Source organism: Perognathus longimembris, chromosome 6, assembly GCF_023159225.1.
Source record: "Perognathus longimembris pacificus isolate PPM17 chromosome 6, ASM2315922v1, whole genome shotgun sequence".
Taxonomy (NCBI): domain Eukaryota; kingdom Metazoa; phylum Chordata; class Mammalia; order Rodentia; family Heteromyidae; genus Perognathus; species Perognathus longimembris.
This window is the reverse complement of record NC_063166.1, coordinates 77,467,851-77,492,982: the sequence shown is the minus strand read 5'-3', so window position 1 is coordinate 77,492,982 and position 25,132 is coordinate 77,467,851. Positions and strand designations below refer to the sequence as shown.

The following is a 25,132-nucleotide window of genomic DNA, read 5'->3' as shown; positions in this document are numbered from 1 at the left end:
AGAGGGGAGGCCTGAACCCCCCTGCGGCAAACTCCCGGGGGCCAAGGAAAGGGCTAAATGGCTGAGGGAAAGGAGCAGCTCAGGGCTTTCGCCTCAAACTCTACCAGGAAGGCAGCAAAACAGCAGCAAGGATTGTTCTGGTTGGAAGGGGGCTGGATGCACCCCTTGCCAATCTTTTTTTTTTTTCTTCTTTTTTCCAGTCTTAGGGCTTGGACTCAGGGCCTGAGCACTGTCCCTGGCTTCTTTTTGCTCAAGGCTAGCACTCTGCCACTTGAGCCACAGCGCCACTTCTGGCTTTTTCTGTTTATGTGGTGCCGAGGAATCGAACCCAGGGCTTCATGAGTGCTAGGCAAGCGCTCTACCACTGGGCCACACTCCCAGCCTGCCAATCATTTTTAAAACCCTGTGACTCCTCCTTCCTTGACTTCAGCCCAACCTGACCTCCTGTCACCCTCAAGCGGCTGTGTGCTGTGACCCTATCCGAGTGCCGCCCCCCCCCCCCCCAACTGGAGACCAAGAGGAGGGAACTCAGGGCACACATTCAGGGAATGCTTGTCTGTGAGGCTGGAGAATGATGCACGCCCAAATTTCAGTCCACAGCCATCAAGAGAGCCGGGCACCGGTGGCTCACGCCTATAATCCTAGCTACTCGGGAGGCTGAGATCTGAGGATCGAGGTTCAAAGCCTGGGCAGGAAAATCCGTGAGACTCTTACCTCCAATGAATCATAGGAAAAGCCAGAAGTGGCGCCGTGGCTCAAACGATACGGTGCTAGCCTTGAGCAAAAGGAGCTCAGGGACAGTGCCCAGGCCGAGAGCTCAGGCCTCAGGACTGGCAAGAAGAAAAAATAATAAGAAAAGCAAGAGATAGGCCCGGCCTTGGGACGGAGCTTTAGGGAGGCGGGGGGGGGGGGGCTTAGCACACTCTCGGGGCAGGTGTCACCCACCGCTGCCATCCAAGTGGCCGCCACGGGCCCTACCTGCGCGGTCACTCAGGGAGCCCGGCACAGCGCCGCGCCGGCCCGGCGTCAGCGCTTCCCTGCGGTCGCGGCGGGCAGTGAGGCTGGGCGAGAGGGTCACGTCTAACATTGCCCTGTACCTGCCAGGAGACAAAGAGACAGACAGGTCGTTTGCTATCACACATGCTCACAAAGGATCCTCCGCTCTCAAGCTGATCACGGACCGCCCCCCCCACACCCCCTTCCTAGAGATGCTTAATAAACGTCTACTCCGCCTCTCACGGAGGGAGGGACGGGAGGAATTAATGAGGCTCGTGCTCCTTCCCCAGGAGAGCACCCCACTCGATTCAAACGCCCCCCCCCCGCTCCCCTCCTTCATTCTGGATTGTGCCGTTAGAAAAGTGATATTTGGGTCTCTTTTGAACATCGCGGGCACGGCCGTCGGTGGGCGAGGGACTTTGGAGCCAAGGCGGGCGACACTGGGGGGCAGGGAGCCTCAGGGCTTGCGGGGGTCCTGGCTCAGGTGCCATGTGCACAGATGCCCGGGCATCTCTATGGGCCACTTCCATCTGCGCAGCCTCAGTGCGGGGCCTCCGCGGAGGCCGAGCTCCTGTCTCATCGGCCATGGAGGGGGGGAAGGGGGGCAGATCCACCAGGGCGCTCTTCCCGCTGCTGCCCCCCACAGCCCGTGGTGGCTGAAACAGAAGGCCGGCTTCTCCTCCTCCATCCAGGGGAGGCTCCTCAAGCCCCATTCCCTGCCTCTCCCTCCCCCCCCCCCACCATTTTGCCAAGGACAAAGACACATGGGGCTCATTGACAGATGTTTTCTTCTGTGTTTTCACTGCTGTAAACCCCTGCTACCTCCCTGCTCCGAGCCCCGGCCTTCCGACCTCCCGCGGGGCCTGCTGCTCCATTAGTTCCCCTTGTCACCACCCGGGTCCCCCCTCCCCAGATGGGAGAAGCTTTGGGGGAACCCTGGCTGGGCTAACAGCTGGGGGGAGGACTCAGAAGCAGATGGAGGCTCCCAGACAGGGGGGGGGGAGGGTGGGCCCGGCCTCCTGGCACCCCCCTGAGTACCAGGCTACCTTGGCTGAGGATGGGGCCCTGCCCGCTGGGCAGGGAGGACAGATGGCCAGTGGGCCGGGACGACAGAGCCGACTCCCAGCATGCTCCAGGGCCGGGAAATCGCAGCCTGCTGGCAGTCACGGTGAGCTTCTGGATAGACAGCAGGTGAGGCCACCCCTCTCCCCATTTCACTTCAGGGCAAACTACAGCCACAGGTGGCCGGCACGGGGGAGGGACAGCATGGCCGCCTGCTCCCCTCCCCCTCCCCCTTCCCCCTTCCCCCCCTCACACATCCAATCTCTCACAGGGTCTCGGCAACTTCCCCGGCCATGGCCCGATCCAACCCACCACCTCTCTTCCTTGGATTGCTACCAAGGCCTGGCGGGGGGGTGGGGTGGGGGACGGGGCGGCGGGGGGCAATCTGTTCTTCCAGTTGAGTCTCTTCATAGTGGCTGATCATCAAGTCCGCCTGTGGCTCTTACATAGACTTCTAAGCCAGCTTAGTGCTGGCATCTGAGTGCCCAGCATCTCATGCTAGCACCTCCGGCCTTCTTCTCAACCTGTCTCAGGGCCTTTGCACACGCCATTCTCTCTGTCAAAACACGGGTCTCCCCATCAGACTTTTAAATTCCTCAGTGGTGCACCAGTGGTTCCCAGCTGTAAACCTAGCTACTCAGGGAGCTGAGATCCGAGGATCGTGATCAAAACCAGCCCAGGCAGCAAAGTCCGTGAGACTCCAATGAACCACCAGAAAAATCAGAAGCGGTGCTGTGGCTCAGAGTGGTAGAGAGCTAGCTTTGAGTGGAAAAAGCTCAGGGACAGCGCTCAGGCCCTGAGTTCAAGCCCCGTGACCAACCAAAAGAAATAAAATTCATCCAGGGCAGGGTTGGGTCTGTTTTTGAAGTCCTGAATCCCCCAAATCTCACAGAAGGCCTTTCATAGTGGTTTCCTTCCTGCTTGGGGTTTTTGCTTTTAATTTACTTCGGCAGGACTCAGGTTTGAACTCACCCCTGCTAGCTAGGCTGGCGCTCTACCCCTTGAGCCACGCCTCCAGCAACGGGGGTTTAATAAGCGTCTGCAGTATGAGAAATGGAGGGATAAACTCACTAGAGCCTGTGCCAGGCACTGGCATGGAGCCTGAGACCCCGCTAGCCCTAGAGCTGGGGGGCACTAGCACACAGGCGTGCATGCGCAGTGGCCGCTGCCGCCCCCTCCCCCCCACAGCTTTCATCCGCGGGACAGCCCTGCGCCTCCCGTTCTGGGACCTGCGCACTCTGGTAGCGACCTGTCGTGGCGTTCATTTCATGCCAAGAGGCAGAGATCCTGCGGCGCCTTGGTGACAGCCGGGGAAGCCCTCAGAGCCGGCCCTCAGGTTTCCTCCACCATGACTGGACGGGCTTCCGGGTGCGTGTGCAGGGGGATTTTCAGAGGGGGATCCCTCGACGTGAGATGGCTGGGGTCCCCAGGGTAAACACTGTAGTCATCTCTGGGAGGGGCTCCTCTCGTTTCTTTCCTCTATTTCCATTCTGATCCGAAAGTCGGGGATCCCAAACTCTCTGAAGCACACACAGCTTGTTCTCCAGGCTGCCCTGCCTCAGTCTTCCCAGCTGGAGCATCAAGAACAGCAAGGTGCTCCCCCACCCCACCCACCTAGGGGCCACCTTGAATCGAGCACCCAGGGTGAGGTGACAGTGGGTGACCTCTTATCCTCCCTCCCTCCTTTCCCTTATCCCTCGCTGCATTTGAGCTCAGGGCCCTGATGCCTGCTGGGTGGGAGCTCTACCATTTGAACCACACCCAGTACTTCCTTTGCGTTAGCCTTGATCCCTGCTGACCTAGGGCCTCCTGTCTGGCTGGAAGTCCAGGCATGCACCCCTTTGCCTGGCTTATGATTGCAGTTTCAGGGGCTGGGTATTCTGGCGCCTGTGCCAGTATTCTCTGGGCCTCTGGGGGTCCCCCTGCAAGCCAGCACCCGGTGTGTGGGGTGATGGACTCGTTCAGGGCCCCACAGGCTCACATGGGTACCGGTTGGGTTTGGCAGGGCCCTTAAGCAAAATGTAGAATGTTATACACTATCTCTCATGCAGAATCTCTCTCTCTCTCTCTCTGGAGACAGGGTGTGAGCAGAGGCTTCGGGAGCAACCCGGGACCCTCCACAGTGCCTGTGCCACACTGCACTCCCGGGACCTAGTGCCACCCTTCCTGCCCCTCCTGTGTGCCCCAAAGACAGCCGTGTGATTCCCCGCCCCGCCCCTTGGAGCCCACTTGAGCCCTTGGGAGCCTTGCGTTGAGGCTGAGGCAGGGAGGGGATGGGTGGGAGAGGAGGCCGAAGTGAGAAAGGAGACATTAGAAGGACTTCCTTCTGCCCGAATCCTCACCTGGGCGCGGGGAAGCCCACACCACCGCACAAGCCACAGCAACCCCAGGACCTTTAGCCAGGCACAGCTGTCCTGGGGACCCAGCCCTGGGCAGGGGGAGGCTGGGATTTCCTGCCCTGGTTTACAGAGAAGAATCAGGGGCGGGAGCAGCCTTGGGGCCTCAGGGTAGGAGTGAGAGCCACCATCTGACTCCACGGGGAAGCTTGTGCCTCGAATGTTCTACGCCGCCATCTGCCACAGACAGCAGCAGATGTCTTAATATTCATCTCTCCTGTGACCGGCCTCCTCTGATTACATCGCCACGGTGAACCCCAGCAGGGCCCCGGGGTTCCACGAGGGCTTCAATGGCTAGTCCTATTCCAGGTTGGACCGACCGTGTACCATCTTACCACGATGGAAGTTTCCTTTCCTTCTTCCTCACGTTTGTTAGAATGGTTCTGCAGGGGCGACTAGAAGATTTATTCATGCAAAAAAAACTTCACACACAAAAGCAGACTGAGCAAGCGCCTGCCACTCAGGCTGGGCAAATCTCAGGACCGCACACGCCTCTCCCGAGCTCTTTGGATTATTTCTCTCTTTGCTAACGTGTTTTAAACACATTGAGACTAGTACTTAAACTAGAAAAGCTGCTTTTACCTCATATATTTGTTTGTTTGTGGTCTATTTATTGCTTTTTTTTTTTAAGATACGATCTTACTATGTAGCCCAGACTGTTCTCGAACTCACGATTCTCCCATCTCAGCCTCCTGAGTGCTGGGATTATTACAGGTGTGCACAACCTCATCTGGCTCTTATTCAGTATATTTTATTACCATTTAAAAATATTCTGAGGAGCTGGACATCAGTAGCTCACATTGGTAATCCCAGTTATTCAGGAAGCTAGGATCTGAGGATCATGGTTCAAAGCCAGCCTGGGCAGGAAAGTCCGTGAGACTCTTTATTTCCAATGAACCACCAAAAAGCTGGAAGTGGAGCTGTGACTCAAGTGGCAGAGTGCTAGCCTTAGTAGAAAAGCTCAGGGACCCTGTCCAGTTCTGACACGACCAACAGGATTTCAGGCAGGAGCCACTAGCTTCCAACCTGGCCTTGTCATTCTTGGCGGTGTGGACTGGAGGCTGGCAGCCCGCACCTCGTTCCCTGATGCCTGGGGCTCCCCACTCCCCTGTGGTAACAATCCAAACAATGCCTGTCCAATGTCCCATGGGGCCCAAGCCCACCCTGGGGGCACGTGTCTGCTGTCTGCATGCACACTCTTGCAGGCAGAAAAGGCCAGTTTCTTCCGCAGAGGCTGGTCGAGAAATGCAAACAGAGAAATCGAGCATGCTACCAGTTGCAACCCACCCTGCACTTCAGTACATGTTTTCACTGAGCTTTCATCATGTCTGAGGACTGCAGTTCATGCCTGCAAATTCTTCTTTAGTTGACCTGGGATTGAATATCTGGTGGGTATGCGGACAACCCCGGGGTCACATCACGTGGTCTCTGCACCCCTCCCCTCCCACGTATCGCACGAAAGGGTGTTATCACGGCCTTGGGACAAGGGGAGATGCACCTCCCTGTTTCAAATGAAGTCCAAACCAAACAGCCCCCACTGCGACCTCTTGGCCATGTGTAACACGCAGGCAGAACCCGCTGGGAAAATATAAATAAACCCCGAAAGAGTGCGTGGGGTACGGGGTGGGGCTGGACTAGGCCAAGGTAGTTACAAAAACATTTCTTAGGCTTTCAAGAGTAGTCACTTTAGTTTCCAACCGCTGAAAGCCGGTTGAAGAAGTGCCAAGGACGGGAATTTCAAGGTATTAAAAAAAAAAAAGAAGAAGGGGCTGGGGATATAGCCTAGTGGCAAGAGTGCCTGCCTCGGATACACGAGGCCCTAGGTTCGATTCCCCAGCACCACATACACAGAAAAACGGCCAGAAGTGGCGCTGTGGCTCAAGTGGCAGAGTGCTAGCCTTGAGCAAAAAGAAGCCAGGGACAGTGCTCAGGCCCTGAGTCCAAGGCCCAGGACTGGCCAAAAAAAAAAAAAAAAAAAAAAAAAAAAGAAGAACAGCAGAAACAACATTAAAAACAATAACAATGGGGCTGGGAATATGGCCTAGTAGCAAGAGTGCTTGCCTTGTATATATGAAGCCCAGGGTTTGATTCCCCAGCACCACATATATAGAAAATGGCCAGAAGTGGCGCTGTGGCTCAAGTGGCAGAGTGCTAGCCTTGAGCAAAAAGAAGCCAGGGACAGTGCTCAGGCCCTGAGTTCAAGGCCCAGGACTGGCAACAAAAAAAATAAAATAAAAATAAAAACTATAACAACAAAACTCACAAGTAAAATGCAAATAAAACAGCCCATAAGAAGGAAGTCCAGGAGAAACAAGAAAGCTAAGGGAAGAAAAATGTCCAGAGAATGGAAAGGGCACTTATTCACTCAACAAACATGACAGCGCACCTACTATGTGTCCCTGAGACCCACTGGGGAGGGCAGACAGGAGCCTGGAGCAAATGCCTTGGTGGCTTTCACTGTGGGTCACCGAATCACACGTGCTACACATGGAAGGTTCTGGGTCACCGAATGATTAAGAGGTAAGCAATCCTGTTCTCCATTCCACAGGAGAGGGCTGGGGACTCACAGGGTGACCAACCCCCAACACCGTAGGGCTCCCGCGTGACTGGCTAGATCTCAGGGGAGCTCCTCCTCCAGCATGCGGCATCCCTCACCTCATTGGTCAGACCTGGCCATGCCTAAGCCAATCACAGACAAGGGCTTAGTCCACGCCCCCTTCATTCCCACCCAGCTGTATACCTGGTCAACTCAGCTGTTGGAAGGGGCGCAGTGGCCGCTACCTAGAGGGGGTACGACTACCCCAAAATGACCGAGGACTGCCAGCTATGGTGACCCCATGATCAGAGGGGATTTGCTGGGCACTGGGGCTGTGTAGGGAATCTGTGCCAACCCAGATCCATCCTGTCCAGTCAGCCAGCCCTCTGGTTAGGCACGTGTGTGTCGCTGTGTCACTGCCTCCAGGAAGCCTTCTCTGATACCGCCACTGCTATTACTTGGCCCTCGGGTCACCCACAGCTTGAACCGTGCCTTGTCCAAAGACACATCAGGTTTCAAAGGCACCCGTGAGCTGCGATTCTACGTTAAATTGGTAACATTTTGATCTTTTGTGTTAAAGGCCATGTTTCTTTTAGTTTCTAGGTAGCTGCTGGGAGATGGAAGATCCCACAGGTGGTTTCCATTTCTAACGTGCGTTCATCTTCACTGGACACTGCCTGAGGCCTGGCTGGGCTTCTCCAGGTAGAGCTCATAACTTAACGCTCCTGCTCCATCCCTGGGACTTAAGAGCGGTGCCCAGCGCAGCAGAAACACTAATATTTGTTGAGTGAAGGAATCATTGAATGGATGAATGAATGAAGTGAGCAAAATGCAAGTTAAAGGTGGTAAGGGAGCACCTCTGTCATAGCTATGCAGGAGGCTGAGACAGGAGGATTGGGATTTAAGGCCATCTTGGGCAAAGAGTTTGTGACACATCTTCCTCCCCCCCCCATCTCAACAAATAGGTAGGATGTAGTGCCTGATGCCTATAATCCCAACACCATGGGGGATACGAGTAAGAGAACTGTGGTCTGAGGCCAGACTTGGGCAAAAGCGAGACTCTATCTGCAAAATAAACAAAGCAACATGGCCCTGGGGTGTGGCTAAAGTGGTAGAGCCCTTACTTGCCTGGCAAGCACGAAGCCCTGAGTTGAAGACCAGTATTGCCAAAAATGAAATAAAGAAACCAAGGCTTTAAGGTTGCTTGGCTCACTCGGGCATGCCCTGGTCATCAAGAGCCTTTTCCCACGCCACCGCGTTTGAAAGCCCTTCAAAGCACCGCCTTTCGCCCTCCTCCTCGTCCTTGCCAGCATGGCTGCTGCCAGTGTTCAGACCCAGAGTGCAGGCAGAGCCAGGCGCCCGGCCCTCCTGGCGGCCGCCACCCCAGCCCCGGGAGGGAAGAGGAAGCCCCGAGCAACACGGGGCCACCGCCAGGCAGCCAGAACTTCCCGCAGGAGTCCGCAGACGCTGGCTTGGGGAGTTTGTCAACCTTGACTAGACAAACACCTTCTAGAAAGGGCCGCTGGTCCCTGGACGGGAACCGAGGCGGGTGAGGTTGTGCCAGTGGGTGAGGTCAGGAGGCCGACAAGCCTGGGCCTGAACCAGCGGGGGGGGAGGGGTCACCTGTCTGCGCCCAGCCAAGGATAACAGTCCCCCAGCAAGGGAGAGGGCGGGGGGTCAGGCAGGGGCTCTGGGGGAGGGCATGGGCAGGGGTGTGCGCCCCAGTGGGACTGCCCGAGGGCACGGGCGTGGCCCACGTGGCCCCAGTGCAGCAGATTCCCCAGCACTGAGCAGAGGGGGGCAGGGAGAGGAGAGGTGGGGAAGGGCACAGACTTCTCAGGGGGACAGGGAGGCCCGTGGGGTCCCTCCTTTATGGCCCTTTGGGGCGAGTCCCAGCTGTTCTGGCATCTGGCTGGGTCACGGTCCCCTGACCCCAGGGGGAGGGAGGGCTGCCTGTCCCCTGCACTGGTCAGCCCAGGGCCCTCCGAGGCTTTGGCTCCCATCTCTGCCTATGTGCCTCTCCATCTGGCCGCTCACCTGCAGCATTCAGGGCTGGGGACTAGCCCCGCCCCCCCCCCCCAGGCAGGGTCAGAGGTGAGACAAGATGTGCGGCTGGGCTGGAGTGAGAGGCTGGGGAGTCACCAGGCTGTGGGGTGCGCTTCATGGCTGGCTTGGTACAGGCAGACCGACAGCCCCCACTTAGAAAAGGCCTGCCCCTGCTCTGACCACAGCAGCGTGGGTGCTGCCTCCCTGCAGCTCCGCCCCCCCCCCAAGCGGGGAGGCCGATTCCAATCCTGCACCCTCCTGCTGTGCTGCTCTGGGGTCTGCAGACCCCGGACGTGGCTCTGCTACTCGCCTGACAAACCACAGCATCCCAAGGAACCCCCTGTTTGTCTACAGCTACGGCTCAGCTCCAGGTGCCACCTGGCCCCCAGCCATGGTGACCCTCCCCCAAAGTGTATCCCCAAGTCTGGCTCCCAACTGACCACCGCAGATGCCACCCGCCACCGAGACCCTGGGCAGACAAGCCTCAGTTTCCTCGTCTGTGACGTGGGAACACAACCAGAACCGCCCATGGGTTTGGTGCTGTGCTTGAAAGAGCTTAGCAGAGGACCTGGTAAGGAGGGAGTGTTAAAATGAGAGTCTCAGGGCTGGGAATATGGCCTAGTGACAAGAGTGCTTGCCTTGTATACATGAAGCCCTGGGTTCGATTCCCCAGCACCACATATATAAAAAATGGCCAGAAGTGGCGCTGTGGCTCAAGTGGCAGAGTGCTAGCCTTGAGCAAAAAGAAGCCAGGGACAGTGCTCAGGCCCTGAGTTCAAGGCCTAGGACTGGCAAAAAATAAATAAATAAAATAAAATAAAATGAGAGTCTCCGGTGGGGGGGGGGGCAGTGGTTCCCTCCCTCCTGTCATCCTACCTACTCAGGAGGCTGAGATCTGAGGATCATGGTTCAAAGCCAGCCCGGGCAGGAATGTCTGTGAGAATCTTACCAAAAAGCCAGAAGGGGGGCTGTGGCTCAAGTGGTAGAGTGTTGGTTGGCTTTGAGGGGGGAAAAAGCTCAGGGACAGTGCCCAGGCCCTGAGTTCAAACTCTGGCCTCACAATCTCTCAGCTTTCCACCTCCTGCCAGAATGCTCGTCCGCTCCACAGAGCGGGCAGGGTCACCAGGTGGCCACTGGCTGACTGCAAGCTCCCCCCCCCCCCCCCGCCCCCCCCCCCCCCCCGGGGCGGGGCCTCCTGGCTCTGCTCCTGACCTCCTGCAGGGAGGTTTTTCCACATAAACCTGACCCGGCCTCTTTAAATGGCTCCCCCACCGCACCGCGGGCCGCATTCCAAACTTTCACTGGGATTCAAAACAGTGCCTTTCAATGTCTTTGACTCCCCAGTAAGACACTTTTTTTTATTTTTTAATGATGTAGCACAGTGAACGCCTTTATCAAACTTGAAGTTTCAAAACCCACCCTGGCCGCGAGTGGGACGCCCGCTGCTGTTTTCTGTTCTATGGCCTCCCGGGCAGGCTGGGCGCAGCCCACCAAGCTGACTTCACGCATGCACGGCCTGGCCTGCACACCGTGGGTTCACACCACAGCCTCACCCTACACTTGAGGGCGAACTCAGACCGGGGACCTGCGGCCCATGTACAGCTCACGCCTGGGCTCTTCATCCTACGACCTCCAGCCACGGGACATTTGCACCAGCCCAGGGCAAGCCACCCTGCCCGCCCCGCCAAACATCAGCTTCCGCCACCAGATCCCCCTTGGAGCCTTTCTGCACATTCAAACAACTGGGAACCTCAAAAAAAAAAAAAAAATACCAGTACCAGGACCTGGAGTTAGAAGAGCCTTACTTCTAGCAGGCCCTACTGTTTTCCATCCCTGAGAGCAATAAATACATCTAAGGCCTGCAGTATATTTACTGTGTCCTTCCTGTGACCTTGGCAACCCATGAGCTCAGGGGCCTGGTGGTACTGCATGGCTTGGCACAGGAACTGACACGCTACGTGGCATGATCCCTCCCCTTCCCCCCCCCCCCAATACTGGGGCTTGAATTCAGGCTCTTTCCCTATCCCTTAGGTTTTACTGCTCGAGTCTGGGACTCTACCACTTGAGCCACAACTCCGTTTCCAGCTTTTTCTGTTTTATGGGGGTACTGAGGAAGAGAAGCCAGGGCTTCATGCATGCTAGGTGAGCGCTCTAGCACGAAGCCACATTCCCAGCCCCTTGTGTATTACTTTCATCCTAAAAACAAAATCAAAGGCTGGGTTGGGGGCCAAGCAGGACACTTGGCTGGCACACAAGTAGGTGTTTTTCACTGGATGATGGCTGCAGGAACAAGTTTTGGCTTTGTTGTTTGGTTGGTGGTACTGGAGTTTGAACTCGGGGCCTTACACCTGCAGGGCAGGAGCTCAACTTGTGAGCTACGGGGTGTTGTGTTTGTCCAGCGGGCCTAGACCTCTGTCCTTCTGCCTGCGTCTCCCACACAGCAGGAATTACAGGTCTACGTCACCAGGACAGGCCAGTTGGTGTGGAGAGGAAGTTGTTGTGCCCGGGACTGGTCTCAGGCCACCATCCTCCCAAGTAGCTGGGATTACAGGTGCAAATCACCGCACCCAGCCCTGAGTCAGTGTTGTAGAAAAAGAGTTAACATAGGAAAGAATGGAAAGCGGAGGTGGAGCTCAGTGGTAGGATCGGCCCTACGCCCACACCTCCCTCCCCCCCACCCCCCAGCTCTCCCAGTGAGCACCTGGGAATAGTCCAGGCGGGCTTTGCCCCGTGGAACACGGCCTGCTCCTCTCAGTGACAATGACTCAAAATACAGAAGTATGATTAGGGCCTCCTCCCACCCACAGAGGAAAGAAACAAACCTGGAGTGAACCCTCCAGCCCCGCCCCCGCCCACTGAAGCCCCGCCCACCGAAGCCCCGCCCACCGAAGCCCCGCCCCCTCTTCTGTGGCCTGTCCTCTCCCTGAGCCATCCAGAGACAGAGAGACATCTTGGCACCCAAAGCATTAGGCCCCCCACATCAAATACATGCTGAGCCCTGATCCCAAGGCTCTTTCCTTCCTGGACGCCCTTCCCTCCAAGCCTGTGACCGAGGAAACGCTGTGTGCTCCCCCAGAGGCCAAGAAACACCCCAGACACACTCTCCAGGTCTCCTTCTCCCCAGGAGCTCACATTTCCCTTGAGCCAGGCTAGAGAAAGCAGTTCAGGTAACTGGGGGGTGGCTCCTTGATGTCCGTGTGCCAATAAAACTTTATTTATACTCGGCAGTGGGGCAGCTTTGACCTGTGGGGCCCCATAGGCTCCTCTCCACCTTCAGGGGTCACACAAGCAAGTAGAACTAGGTTGGAAGGGCGAGAGGAAGGACTCATTTTAGATGTAGAGAAGGATTAGGGAAGGTCCCCAATCATCTCCGTTGCTGGGGGCAGGAGGGACAGTGAACCCTGGCCCCCAGGCTCAGTTTTGGTGGGGCGGTGGGTCTCTATCAATAAAGTTTTATTTGTTTCTGGATTGCCAGCCTTTGAGGGCAGCAGAGTTCAGTGGTTGCTATGGAGACCAGGTGCCTCACAGGGCCGGAAGCTTTTGCTTTGCTGGGCCTTCCTTGCGGCCAGGCAAAGAGGATGATGTTGGGTGGGGGGAGGAGATGGTGTTCAGGGGTGAGGGTGGACCCTGACCCTATCAAGAAAGGCCCTTAGCACAAAGGGAGCCCCACAGAGAATGAGATTTTTTTTTAAATAAAGGAGAATGGAAGGAACGGCGGCCCCGCCCCCCTCCCCCCCCCCCCCCGTGGGGGCCGGGGCTGGGGGGGGAGCCGACCGCAGTGACGCTAGGGAGCAGCCGAGACATGCTTCGTGCTAAATGTTAAAATAACAAGAACAATAAATAGTTATAAAACATGAGGCCGAGACCTCCCAGGGTTGGGAGTGAGGGGCGGGGCCTGGGGGTGGTGGCTCTGCAGGTCCCCCGGGGAGCCAGGGGGGGCCACAAGCAGGTCAGGTGTGGCCAGGCCCTGGGGGGAGGACAGACTGAGCCCCCTGCTGAGTAAGGGGACCCAGATCCTACGTGAGGTCATTTACTAGCGTCCCCCCCTAGAGACTCAGGCACATCAGATCCCAAATCATCAAGTGTCCTCACGAGGACCCCCGGGCAAACCCCACAAGGCCGACACCCCTCCCCCATGCCCCCGCAGAGCAATACAGACGCAGAGAACGGTAAAAGCCTCCCCACCCCCACGCCACGCGCGGCGCACAGTGTGTCTGTGGCACACAGTGGGTGGCAGGGTGAAAAAAAAGCCTACTACACTAACCCCAGGCATCTAGCCACCCCAACACTGTTTGGCAAGCTCTCAGGAGATGCAAGGCACCACGCTACGCTATCATCGCCCCATTTTACAGATGAGGAAACCGAGGCACAGAGAAGCCAAGATGAGATGGGTACAGAGAAGCCTGCCTGCTCCTGAGCACGCCGTCTCGTTTGAAAGGGGACGGAGGCGCTAATTCAGCCTCTGCCTTGTGCTCCCCCGCTTCCTCTCCCACTCGCTCCCATCTCCGTATACCAAGGGAGGCTGAGATGGAGGCCTAGCAAGCAGCCCTGGCCGGTCACAGATCCTGCTGGGTGTGGCTTTATAGCAGAGCCACAGAACCTGCAGGACGGCGCAGGAGGTGGGCAGACCCCGGCCCTGGCGCTGGCTCAGGCTCCGAGATGAAGGGGTTGCAGTTCAGGAGCTGTCCTGAGGATGCTGCCAGTGACTGGCACACTCCAGCATTCAGGGTACGGCCAAGCCGAGCCAGGCACCTGCCCCGCCCACTGCCCCCCCCCTCCTTGCACCCCTGCACGGGCCCCCTTTCACCCATGCACCACCCAGGGAGGACCAGCCCTTGGCCACGGCTGGCACACCAGAGAGGTCCTGGAAGGGCCTTTTGCATACGGTGTCCTCAGTCCCAAACCTCGCCCCATCATACATGGGATCTGCCCTTGGGAGGGCGGGGCCAGGACCACAATGCCCTCCCCACCACTGGAGGTGGCTTCTCTGTCATCGACATTCCTGGGGCCCCTAAGGGGACAGAACAAGGGAAGGAAGTCTAGCTGAGAGCCCGCTCAGGGTCCGGTGCTAACCCCAACAGCCTCCATCTGCCCCCCCATGCCTGATCTGGCTGGAGCAGGCCCTGCGCCGGGCAGGAACGGCATCGTTCTGAGAAAGGAAGGAAGGGAAAGACAGAACCACTGCGGGTGGCCACAGGGAGGGGCGTTTGCCAGACAGCACCTTGATGAATGAGGCACAAATGAGAGCACAACACGTGAACACGTTTTGAATGCTTCCTTTAAAAGTCTTCCAGCTTGTCGAGTGACTCATGTCTGTAATCCAAGCTACTTGGGAGGCTGAGACCCCGAGGATCGGGTTTGAAAACAACCTGGGCAGGAAAGTCTGTGAGACGATTGTCCCCAATGAACCACCAGAAAGCTGCAAGTGAAGGTGTGGCTCAAATGGTAGAGTGCCAGCCTTGAGCACAAAAGCTACCAGCCCAAGCCCAGGCCCTGAGTTCAAGGCCCAGTATTGGTACACACACACACACACACACACACAGCTATTAACAATCTTCTCATCCAACAAGAACGCCTGCCACATTGAGATCCGCTGGTCCATCCTCACCAGCTGCTAAGCCCAAGGACGTTTAGGACATCTCCCCTCGGTCTCCCCTCCTTTCCTGAGGTTGAATCACATGGCTGAGGCGGGCAGAGCCAGGGCAGATGGGCTGTCCCCTATCATCGCCCGTGTGAGAAAGCAGGGCAGTTTCTCCCTATCACCCCCCCCCCCCCCGCCCCGCACGCGTTATCCCCCACCCCAATTTCACAGACTCACACGCGGAGCTCCAGAACCTCACGGAGGCTGCTCGAGCTGGAGAAGGGCAGGGTCTGGGGGGCTCTCCTATTGGGCTTGGCCTCTGCCTGGCCGTGGGGGGTGACCCGTATCATCGTGCCACAAGATGGAGGTCACATACAGGGCAGAGCCAGGATTCGAACCCAGGTCTGCGGGGCCCTGACCACCTGTGCATCAGTATACCTTGACAGCCAGCTAGGGTCTTTGCAAAGATGGGGCGCCCTCTGCACCTCCCATCATCCCCTCTGCAGCTGGTTGTCCATTTGTGTCCAAGGAAAATCCAAGGGGCCGCTCCAGGTGGCCCGGCAGATGGTGAGGAAGGAGGGAGGGGGTGCCCCATGACCCTCCGGCCCGGGGTCACTGCCCCACACCACAGGCCGCCCATGGCAGCTGTTAGGGTCTTGCCTGTGAGAGGCCTAGGGGTACTCAGGTCTGGTCAGCGGAGACAGCTGGCCACAGCCCGCCGATGCTGCCTGCAACTCCTCCCCACATCCCTTAGCAGTGGCCCTCCCTTCCCAGAGCCCCTCACCCGGTCCTGGACACAATCAGGGGACAAAACCTTGAACCACAGAGGCCTGAGGCCAGCAGACCAGGACCTGGCTAGCCACAGATGGGTGTGACTGTTCTGTCCCTTCCCTTCCCTTCCCTTCCCTTCCCTTCCCTTCCCTTCCCTTCCCTTCCCTTCCCTTCCCTCCCTCCCCCTCCTCCTCCTCCTCCTCCTCCTCCTCCTCCTCCTCCTCCTCCTCCTCCTCCTCTTCCTCCTCCTCCTCCTCCTCTTCTCCTCCTCCTCCTCCGACTGAACTCGCAACCTCCGCTGCTAGGCAAGCCCTTTATCCACTGGTTGACTTAGGCCCAGGCTGGCCTAGGCTGTGAGTCTCCCGACTGTGCTGGGAGTTACTGGGGCTGACAGTCACTTCCCTGCTCCCAACAGCTGGGAAAACAGGTATATGCCATCACACCTGGTCATGGAGTGAGATGGAGCCGCGTGAACTTTTATACCTGGGTGAGCCTTGAGCAACCATTTCCTGATCTCCACCTGTCAAGAAGCTAGGATAACCAAGCTTGAGCCACCGCCTCCAGCTTCTATCGCTAGTCTTAACTTGCCTTCCTCCACGCAACATGGAGCAGGTTCTAAACTTAGCCAAAGGCTGGGAAGGCTAGGCCACGCTCTTTCTCCTCCATGAAAATAGATTTCAGAGGGAAGTCAGACTTGTGACCTGTAAAAGGTCACTGCATAGTACTCAGCACACAGCAGGCCCTTTGTCTTAAATAGGCATGAAAGACTAAGTTTAAGAGACAGGAGTTTATTTTATTCTCTCCTCAAGTGTATGTCTTAGTTATGACATCCATATCATAGTGAAGGGAAACTGAGGCCCGGCAGGGACTGAGTGACTTGACAATGTCCAGCAATAAAAATTAGAACAGGCCAGCCCCTACCCAAGGGGCGGGGCGGGGGGGTAGGATCCACTGCACCTCACCCAAGTCTCAGACTTCCAAATAGAGGGCAGAAACCAACTCAGAAGTCCGGGGCGACGGCAGCCTGGCCTTCTCCTTCCCAGCTTTGCTGCCGACAAAATTCGTCTCTGCGGTGAGGGTTTACAGGAAATTGCTCTCTCTCTCTCTCTCTCTCTCTCTCTCTCTCTCTCTCTCTCTCTCTCTCTCTCTCTCCTCTCTCTCTCTTTCCCTGGAAGATGCTTGCACTACAAGATGCAAACGGCAGGAAATTCGACTCAAATTGGTTCAAATTAAAGAGGGAATCTTACTGACTCACATAGCTGGAAACCTTAGGCGTCGTGAGCTTCAGAAACAGCTTGATCAAGGGATTTAAAAAAAATAAAAATAAACTTAACCTTCCTTCTCTCTCTCTCCCCCCCCCTCCCCTTTCCCTCTCCCGTCTGTCCATCTCAATCTGTTTCTCCCGCCTCCATGTCAGCCTCATTCCCTGGCTGCCTCTCCCACAGGCTGTGGGCAAAGACATTTCCCTCAGCCTTCTTCCCCAGCCCCCACCCTCGCCTTTCCTAATGGGTCCAACTCAAGTTGTTCTGATTGGCTGGGCACGGGTCACGTGCCCCTCTCTGAACCAATTGTGGTCAGTAGGGAAATGCCATGTGTGCTCATTGGCTGCACTGAGTTGCACATGACCCTCTGTGGTTTGGGGGCTGGGGTCAGCCCCTCCAGAGCCCCTCGGGAGCTCAGGGACTGGAGGGAGGGAGGGATTGAGGGAGGCACACAGTGCTTTCGTGCTGGCAGGGTGGGATGGAGCTCATTCTTGGGTACTCAGGCCCACAGCCTGGCACAGCGATCTGGCGCAGATAGTAAAGCCGCAAGAAATGTTTGCAGAATGACTGAATGAACAAGCCAATTTCCTAAGCGGTGGTTGGGTTTTTGAAGAGCTTCTCTGCGAGCTACTGTGGCCAGAAAAATCTCTCTGGTATTCAAGAATCCCAGATTGCCTCGCTGGAAGGAAACATGTCCAGAAAGTCTGGATACAGAAAGCAAAAAAAAAAAAAAATCAAGGCACAGATGATGAGAGCTTTGTGCCACAGCCAGAAACCAAGGAGAGGCCATGCCAGATCCCTACTGCAAGCACCAGGACCTGGCTCTAGACCGGCCTCCCTGTGGGAGAGAGAAAGTGGCCACCCACCCTCCAACCAAAGTCTGTAGCCGATGACAGCAACGCCCCTTCCCCAGGTGCGTGGGGGGGGGGCCCCCAAACCTTCGCTGACCTCATCGCGCCAAGTCGTTCACTTCATGCCCCAGCAGCCTTGCAGGCAGTTACCACGGCTCTCCCCTGCCCAGGAGAGGCCCAGAGAGGCCACGTCAGTTCCCCAGGGCACACCGATTGGGAAGCTGTCACTCGCTCCGTCTCCGGTCAAATCCTTGTAAATTAAAAAATGTATGATGAATTGGGGTGTGGCACTGCACCCCGTTATCTCGCCACTCGGGAGGCTGAGAGGGGAGGACCGTGAATTCTAGGCCAGCTCAGGCTTCATAGCAAGACCCCTGTCTCAAAATAACAACCACCAAGTACCATGACGCTAAGTCCTCGTGTTCTGTGAAGCTGCTCCCCTCCACAGGGGAAGGAGTTGAACCCTAACAGCAGCAGCGGGGGTTATTTTGGGGGGGTGGTTTGTTTTTTTTGTCCTTCTACGCTGAGCTGGATGCAGCAGTACCGGCTGCCGCTTTGCTCACAGAGCCAGTCTGCTGCAAACTAAAAGGGCTCCCAGATCACTTCTGACTTCACCCCCGCTGACGGTGCCAAGCCCCGCTCCAGGACCCCCAGAGAGAAGACCCTGGTCACCCAGGCCCAAAGCCGAAAGCCCAGCTCGCATTGCATTCTGGGTGCTGGAGAATGGGCAGGGGAAGCGGGAGCCGCCACCGTGATTGTGGTGGGAGGGGAGGGGAGGGGAGGGGACAGGCTGACCGCTGTCTCCTGCCTGCTGGGAGGAGGATGTACACCGCTGTCCCCAGCGGCCACTCCCTTCTAATACCTTCTAGAAGAAAGAGACTGCTTTACGGAGTCCCTGGGCAACGACACTGGCCGTTTCCCTCTCTCCCTCACACAGATCACATGACTGTGGCTCAGCCAGACAGGACGGTGCTACAAACAAACCGTGATGTCTAGTTGCCATTTATGGAGTGTTTACTACACCCAGGAAGCCCAGGAAGTACTCCGCTGCCCCGAGCCTTCGCAGATATGAGTGGGCCCTCACTGTCTCACTTCACCCTGAAGACAACCCTCGGGGCGCTGGGGCCCACGCCCTAGCTACTCAGGAGGCCCAGATCTGAGGATTGCAGGTGGAAGCCAGCCCAGGCAGCAAAGTCTATGGGGCTCTTACCTCCAAGTCACCAGAAAAGGCAAGAAGTGGGGTGCAAGTGGTAGAGTAAAAAAGCCTGGAGTGAAACAGCTAAGGAATAGCACCCAGGCCCCGAGTTCAAACCCCAGTCACGGTGCACGCACGCGCGTGTGCGCGCACACACACAACTTAGTCTCACTACTTAATCTCACGCGCGCCCCCCTCCCCCATACACACACCGCGTGCACTGGGGAGTCCTGGGTGGCCTGCGGCTTGCTGGCTCTGAGTACATCTCGGGGTGGGCTGGCTCGCAGGCAAGGACACGGTGTTCCTGCCTTCCACAGCTCTGTGAAAGACGGCTGCCCGGTCCTCCCGGGAGTCTCACTGCGGGCGGTGGTTGCTCCAGTAGCCCAAACAGTTGCAAACTCACCCACACTACTACCGGGGGGTCCATCGGCAAAGAAGCCGGGCAGCCACCCCAGAGAGCGCACCCCGAAACACGTCTCCAGGTCAGGGAGCCGCATCTGCAGACAAGGAAGGGATCTTCACCCCTGCGCAGACCAGCAGAGGCTCAGGGTTGCTGCCCCTGCTCGTGGCTGAGCCCCACGGAGTCGCCTCAGCCCCACGCAGGCGCCCACAGAAAGGCACGGCACGCACCCCATCATGCAGAGCACGAAACTAAGCAACAGAGACCTGAGTTACACCCAGGTTCCGAAGGCTGGCCTATGACTCTCCACCACCCCCCCCCCCCCCCGCCACACCCCAGATGGCCGAGAACACGCTAAGGACACCCCATCCCGGCTGGGAAAGCCACTGCGGAGAGAAACGCCCACACCCACTAGTGACACTGCCTTCCCCTGGGAGTTGTGCCACCAGTTGTTTTTTATTTGTGTGTGTGTGTGTGTATGCGCGCGCACGCGCGTGTGTTTTCCCAGCTGCCTCTGTGAGCTCAGTGTTGAAAAGACAGGGCTCAATTCTTGGCTTCCATGAACAAAAGAGGCCAGACCTTCTCTCGGCGTCAGTTTCTTCCTATCTGATGTCATAAGAGCAGGATAGAGAGTGGGAAGATAATTCAGAGGCCACAAGCTCGGGGTTTAGGGGGGCTGCATGTCTGTGTGGGGAGGTGTTTTTGGTTGTCAAAGCTTGGGATGGGCAGGGAGGGAAGTCACTCCACAGCCAGGTGTAGCAGCGCACACCTGTAATACCAGCACGGAACAGGTGTAGGCAGCGGGAGGGAAAGGTCCCAGCCAGCCTGGGCTACCCTACACAGAGACCCATTTAAAAAATAAATAAAAAGTACAACCTGGACTCCGTTGTGGCTGCCATCTCTTTCCGTGCCTCTGGCCCTGCCAGCGGCACGCTGTCCTTCTCTGGCCTCACAGACAGTGGGTCGTGGGCAAGGACAGCTGAAGGTCACGGAGGGGAGTCTGACCTGTACCATCCAGCGGTCATCTTTCCCCACAAGGCAAGTCCCCTCACTTCTCTGAGCCTGTGTCCTCATCTTTAACATTAAATAAAATAATATTAAAAAATACCTTAGCACAGAATCTGGTAAGGCTTGGGGGGGGGGGGTTACCACTGACCTTTTATTTCTAGGAGTTTTGAAGTTTTCTTTCTAAGTTCCTATAACTAGTGCGGACTTGAGAACTTCTGAAAACCTTTTCTACTTTGCCCTCCCTGAGAACTCAAAATTTCTTTTCCTTAATAAAAGGGGAAAAGGAGGTGGACGCTGGTGGCTCACGCCTGTCATCCTAGCTACTCAGGAGGCTGAGACCCGAGGATCGCGGTTCAAAGTCAGCCCAGGCAGGAAAGTTCCTGAGACTCTTACGTCCAATTAACCGCCGGAAAACCAGAAATGATGCCGTGGCTCCAAGTGGTAGAGCACTAGTCTTGAGTGAAAAAGCTCAGGGACCGTGCCCAGGCCCTGAGTTCAAGCCCCAGTGGCTGATTAAAAGGCAAACAAACAACAACAAGCCCTATCCTAACTCCCCTCTCTTCCTCTCTGCTGGGAACGTGCTTTACCACCTGGCCCATGTCCCCAGACTTTTTCTGTCAAATAAGGCCTCATGTTTTTGCTAGGGGCCAGCCTCAGAACTCTATTCTCTTGCCTAGCTGGGATTACAGGCATGTACCACCATGCGTGGCCCATGATCTTTCTTCTCTCCGCACCCTAGCTCTTCCCGGGGGGCTTCTACAGGAAAGGGGGGGCTTAGACCCCGGCAGGGTTGATGTTGCCCATTTCCCTCTCAGCTTCAGGGAAATCTTTTTTTTTTTTTATTTTTCCTTCCCTGCACGGCTTATTTGTGATGGCAAAGCTCGCCTCCAGTCTTTCCCACCCCGCAGCTCCTGAGCCTGCGCCAAACCCTCAGTAACAATGCTTCCATTTTGCTGTTTTCTCCCAATTTTCTTCCTCTGTGATAGTCTGCCCTCGCTAAAAGGAGCTGTTGGCAGGAAGATCTGAATTTCAAGTCTCCGGGTGGGGGGGCCAGGCCGGGACACGTGCGCTGTTGTTGGGAGGGAGGAATGGGGGGGACGAGGCCTGAAACTGTATAACAGGCTCCGGGTCACACACACACACACACACACACACACACACACACACACACACACACAGCACCGAAGAGGGGATAGCACGAACCACGGGGCACTGACACCCCAAACTCTGGGGATACGGCACCCGCAAACCCATCTGTCACCCCCCAGGGCAGCCCACAGTACACAGCACCCCGGCCTGTGCTCCAGCCTGAACCTCAGTCTCCTCACCTATAAAATGGGGGTGACGGCGGGCTCCAGGGTTGGCTGGGGAGGGGATGACGAGAGGTAAGGGCTCGGGGCAGCACCAGTGTCCAGTGGGCGCGGGATTCACGGAAGATGCCATTGCTAAACCAGCTGAGGTGGAAGCCCCCCGGCCCTGCTCCGGAGCTTGGGGTGCCACCCACCAGGTCTGCATTGCCCCAACTCCGGGTCCTGAACTCCTGAAGCAGAGCAATGAGGAGACAAGAGCTGTCATCTGCCTGGGTTCGAGCCCACCTGCTCCAAAGCAAGGCTGACCACGGGCAGGCCAGTGCAGGCCCCAGCTTAGCGCCCCACCACCACCACCAGGCCACCAGCGGGGGTGCGGGCCAGGCTACACTGAGTACCCGGGCAGGGCTCGGGGGTGGCCTCCCACTGTCTGCGGCTTATAGCAACTCGGTTGTCCTACTGTGTGCTACTAGGTAACAATCGTTCTCCTGTGTGCTGCTAGGCCACCACTTAAGTGCCCTACTGTGTGCTGTGGGGTCATGATGTCATCATCCTACTGTGCCCTGCTGGGGAACCACCTAGGTGCCCTACTGTGTGCTGTGAGGTCATGGTTTAAGTATCCTACTGTGCACCGCCAGGTAAAAACATAAGTGCTCTACCGAGTGCTGCTGGTAACAACTGAGCACCCTACGACATGCTGCCAAGTAAGAGCTTAACCACCCTACTGTGCGCCAGGCACCAGGGGCTCACGCCCCTAATCCTGCCTACTCCGAAGGCTGTGGTTCAAAACCAGCCTGGGTAGGAAAATCCGTGAGACTCTTCTCATCTCCAGTGCACTACTCAGAAAGAGCCAGTAGTGGAGCTGTGGCTCAAGGGGTAGAGCACTAGCCTTGCACACACACAGGCTCAGGGACAGCACCCAGGCCGAGTTCGAGCCCCAGGACCAGCAAAAGAAAAGAAAGAATAGAACCCTACGGTGTGCCGCCGGGTAGCCAATGAAGCCCCTACTGTGTGCTGCTGGGCAACGATTCAAGTGCCCTTGCTGCGCACTGCTGTGCCTCTCCCATCACCCATTTGCTCCTCTCTGGCCCTCCATCCAGGCCCACCCAGCGAGGAGGAACCTCAAGAGGCGCCAGAGGGGCGGGGTGAGCGCTGCTCCCCACGGCCCCGCTGCGGGTCAAGCCCTTAGGCGTGTCATGGGGTGACACGGCGGGGTCATCCTTCACTCAACGGGAGGGGGCTAGGAGGGTCTGCAGAAGGGAAAGGAAGCCTGTGAGCCTAGAGGAGGTGGGACGAGCCCCTGGGGTCCTGGGGGGGGGCTCCCGGGGGGGCCAGGCGCGCTCTGAGAATGGGTCCCCGTCAGTGCGCCTGCGCCCAAGTCCGGGAGACCCGGAAAGGAGGGGCACAAGCCAGAGCGAAGAGAGGGGCACCGCCCTGAGAAAGTCCACGAGGAGCCCGGGCGCCTGGGATTCCCCTGCACACGTGTGACACACACAGAGCGCACACGTGCTGCACACGGGATGCTTGTCACACGCGTCACCCAAACACGAACGGTTACAACACGCCCGCGCCTATGCACACAACCCACATGTGCACGTGCCTGGGGTAGGTGCTTGTGCAACACATGTATGCTGCACACCAGCACACACACACACAACGCTCACTCACCCCCCACCCTCCCTCACTCACATGTTCCCCTTCCTGAGCGACGCAAGGTTATCCAAACCTTTTCAAACTCCTTCACTTGGTGTACTGGCACCTCGGGTTTCAGACACGCAGGGCAGATCTAGGTCAAGCAGGTTTCATTCGGCCCTCGTGAAAGAGGCGGCGAGTCGGCGCGGGCACGCGGGATGGCCAGCGGGGAGGGGACGGCAGCCTGGGAGCCCAGAGTCCCGCACACTCCGCTTCCGTGCGGCCCACGGGCTACCCGGTATACGCGGAGCCATGACCCTTCACACCAGGGGCCGCTCGCGGTGATCCCGTGTCCCTTCCCTCCTGATGGAGACGTGCATTCAAGATGGCTCCCGCTTCCCCTCCCCAGGCCCCTAAGATGGCCGGGGGGGGGGGGGGCGGACAGTTGTGGGTCTGGGGGTCCCAGAGGGTGGGGAGGGGGAACCAGGGCAAGCTGACCACGCCGGCATGCAGGAGTCACCTGGCAGGTCTCCTAAAGCGGCACAGGAGGAGCCAGAAATCTGGGGTTTATGTGGGGGGCACCCCTGGTTTTTAAATGCCAGCAACTCACGGAAATCCCACTACCCTTGGACCAAAGAAACCACATCTGTGGGGGCGACGGCAGCCCCAGGTAGCCACGTATGGCCCGTGATGAGGAAGCATCCAGAGACCTGGGGCCCCACCCAAGCTGAGACCCACTCACTGTGCTGACAGACTCCTCAGCCTCTCTGGGCCTCAGTTTCCCTAGATGTCCAATGCAAGGCTGGGCCAGACAATACCCATGATGCACCTTCCAGGCCCCTGGTGGTGGGGGGTTGGGGGTGGCCCGAGGGCGATAAAAGCCATGGATAGAAAAGTGCAATGTATCCAGGCCCTGAAAACGGGGCCTACCATGACACTGGTTCAAGAACCCATAATTCATAATTCAACCAGAAATGTTTGTCTTCCCAGGCTGAGGTTTTTGGAGGCAGTGGGCGTGCTTTTTAAAAAAACACAACACACCAAGTCAGGAATTTCACAAGGGAAAAACGTGGCAGGCGGAGCGAGCCACATCTGGGGATCTGCTCGCCGTCAGTACAAACTGTTCTGTCTCCCACAAATGACAACACGGGGCAGGAGCCGGCGAAACCGCTGCCGACCCCTCTGAGACCCCGGGGCACAGCAGAAGCAAGGGTGATTTCCTGGGAAGCACTGTGCATCGCCCGGGTGAGGGAAAAGAATGCCCGACAGGCATTTCCATACCTGTTAGGATGAAGGTCAGCCTTTGGCTAACACTCAAGCCACCAGGCTGGGTGTGGTGGTACACTCCTGTAGTCCCAGCTACATGGGAGGCTGAGATAGGAGGGTCAAGGTCTGAGGCTGGCCCAAGCAAAAGCAGGAGAACGATCTAAAACAAATGAAAGCCAGAAAAGGGCCAGGGAAATGGCTCAAGAGGTAGAGTACCTGCCTTGCAAGTGGGAGCCCAATACTGCCCAGAGGGAGAGACAATCCCGAGGCCACCTTCCCAGCCCCTCCCTGGAGCAATGCCGGTTGTCACAACGTCGGTATGTCTGGTGCGGGCATGAGCCCAGCCCTGGCTGACGCCTGTGTACAGAGCCTCACAGACTCTTCGGGGATCCCTTGTCACTCCCTGTCCTGGGGTGTCGGGCACTGGCTTGCAGCTTATGGCCTGGGCACTGTCCCTGAACTCTTCAGCTCAAGGCTAGCACTCTGCCACTTGAGCCACAGCGCCACTTCTGGCTTTTTCTATATATGTGGTGCTGAGGAATCGAACCCAGGGCTTCATGCGTACGAGGCGAGCACTCTGCCACTAGGCCATGGTCCCAGCCCAAGTCTATTCCTTTTAGACAGACAGCCCCCACTATCTCTCATCTCACACTCAGTTACCGTTTCCCCTGGGGTGGTGCTCGTCCTGATGTTTCTAGTCCTTTCTGCTCTCCCAAAGGTGGATTGAAAAAAAAAAAAAAAAAAGAAAAGTAACTGTTCTTGCATTGGAAATCTCTACCGCAGACACGGACAATGGAATGTAGCAAGCCCGTCACTCCCATTA

General features: G+C 57.2%; 1 protein-coding gene across 1 annotated transcript in view; it reads right to left on the bottom strand.

Moving 5' to 3' along the window:
• Window positions 1-25,132, bottom strand: part of Eya2 (EYA transcriptional coactivator and phosphatase 2) — a 98,236-nt gene that overhangs the window by 58,459 nt on the left and 14,645 nt on the right. Inside the window, exon 2 of the mRNA XM_048349581.1 lies at window positions 979-1,097. The gene's annotated coding sequence lies outside the window, so the exon portion shown is untranslated. The remainder of the gene's footprint in view (window positions 1-978; window positions 1,098-25,132) is intronic.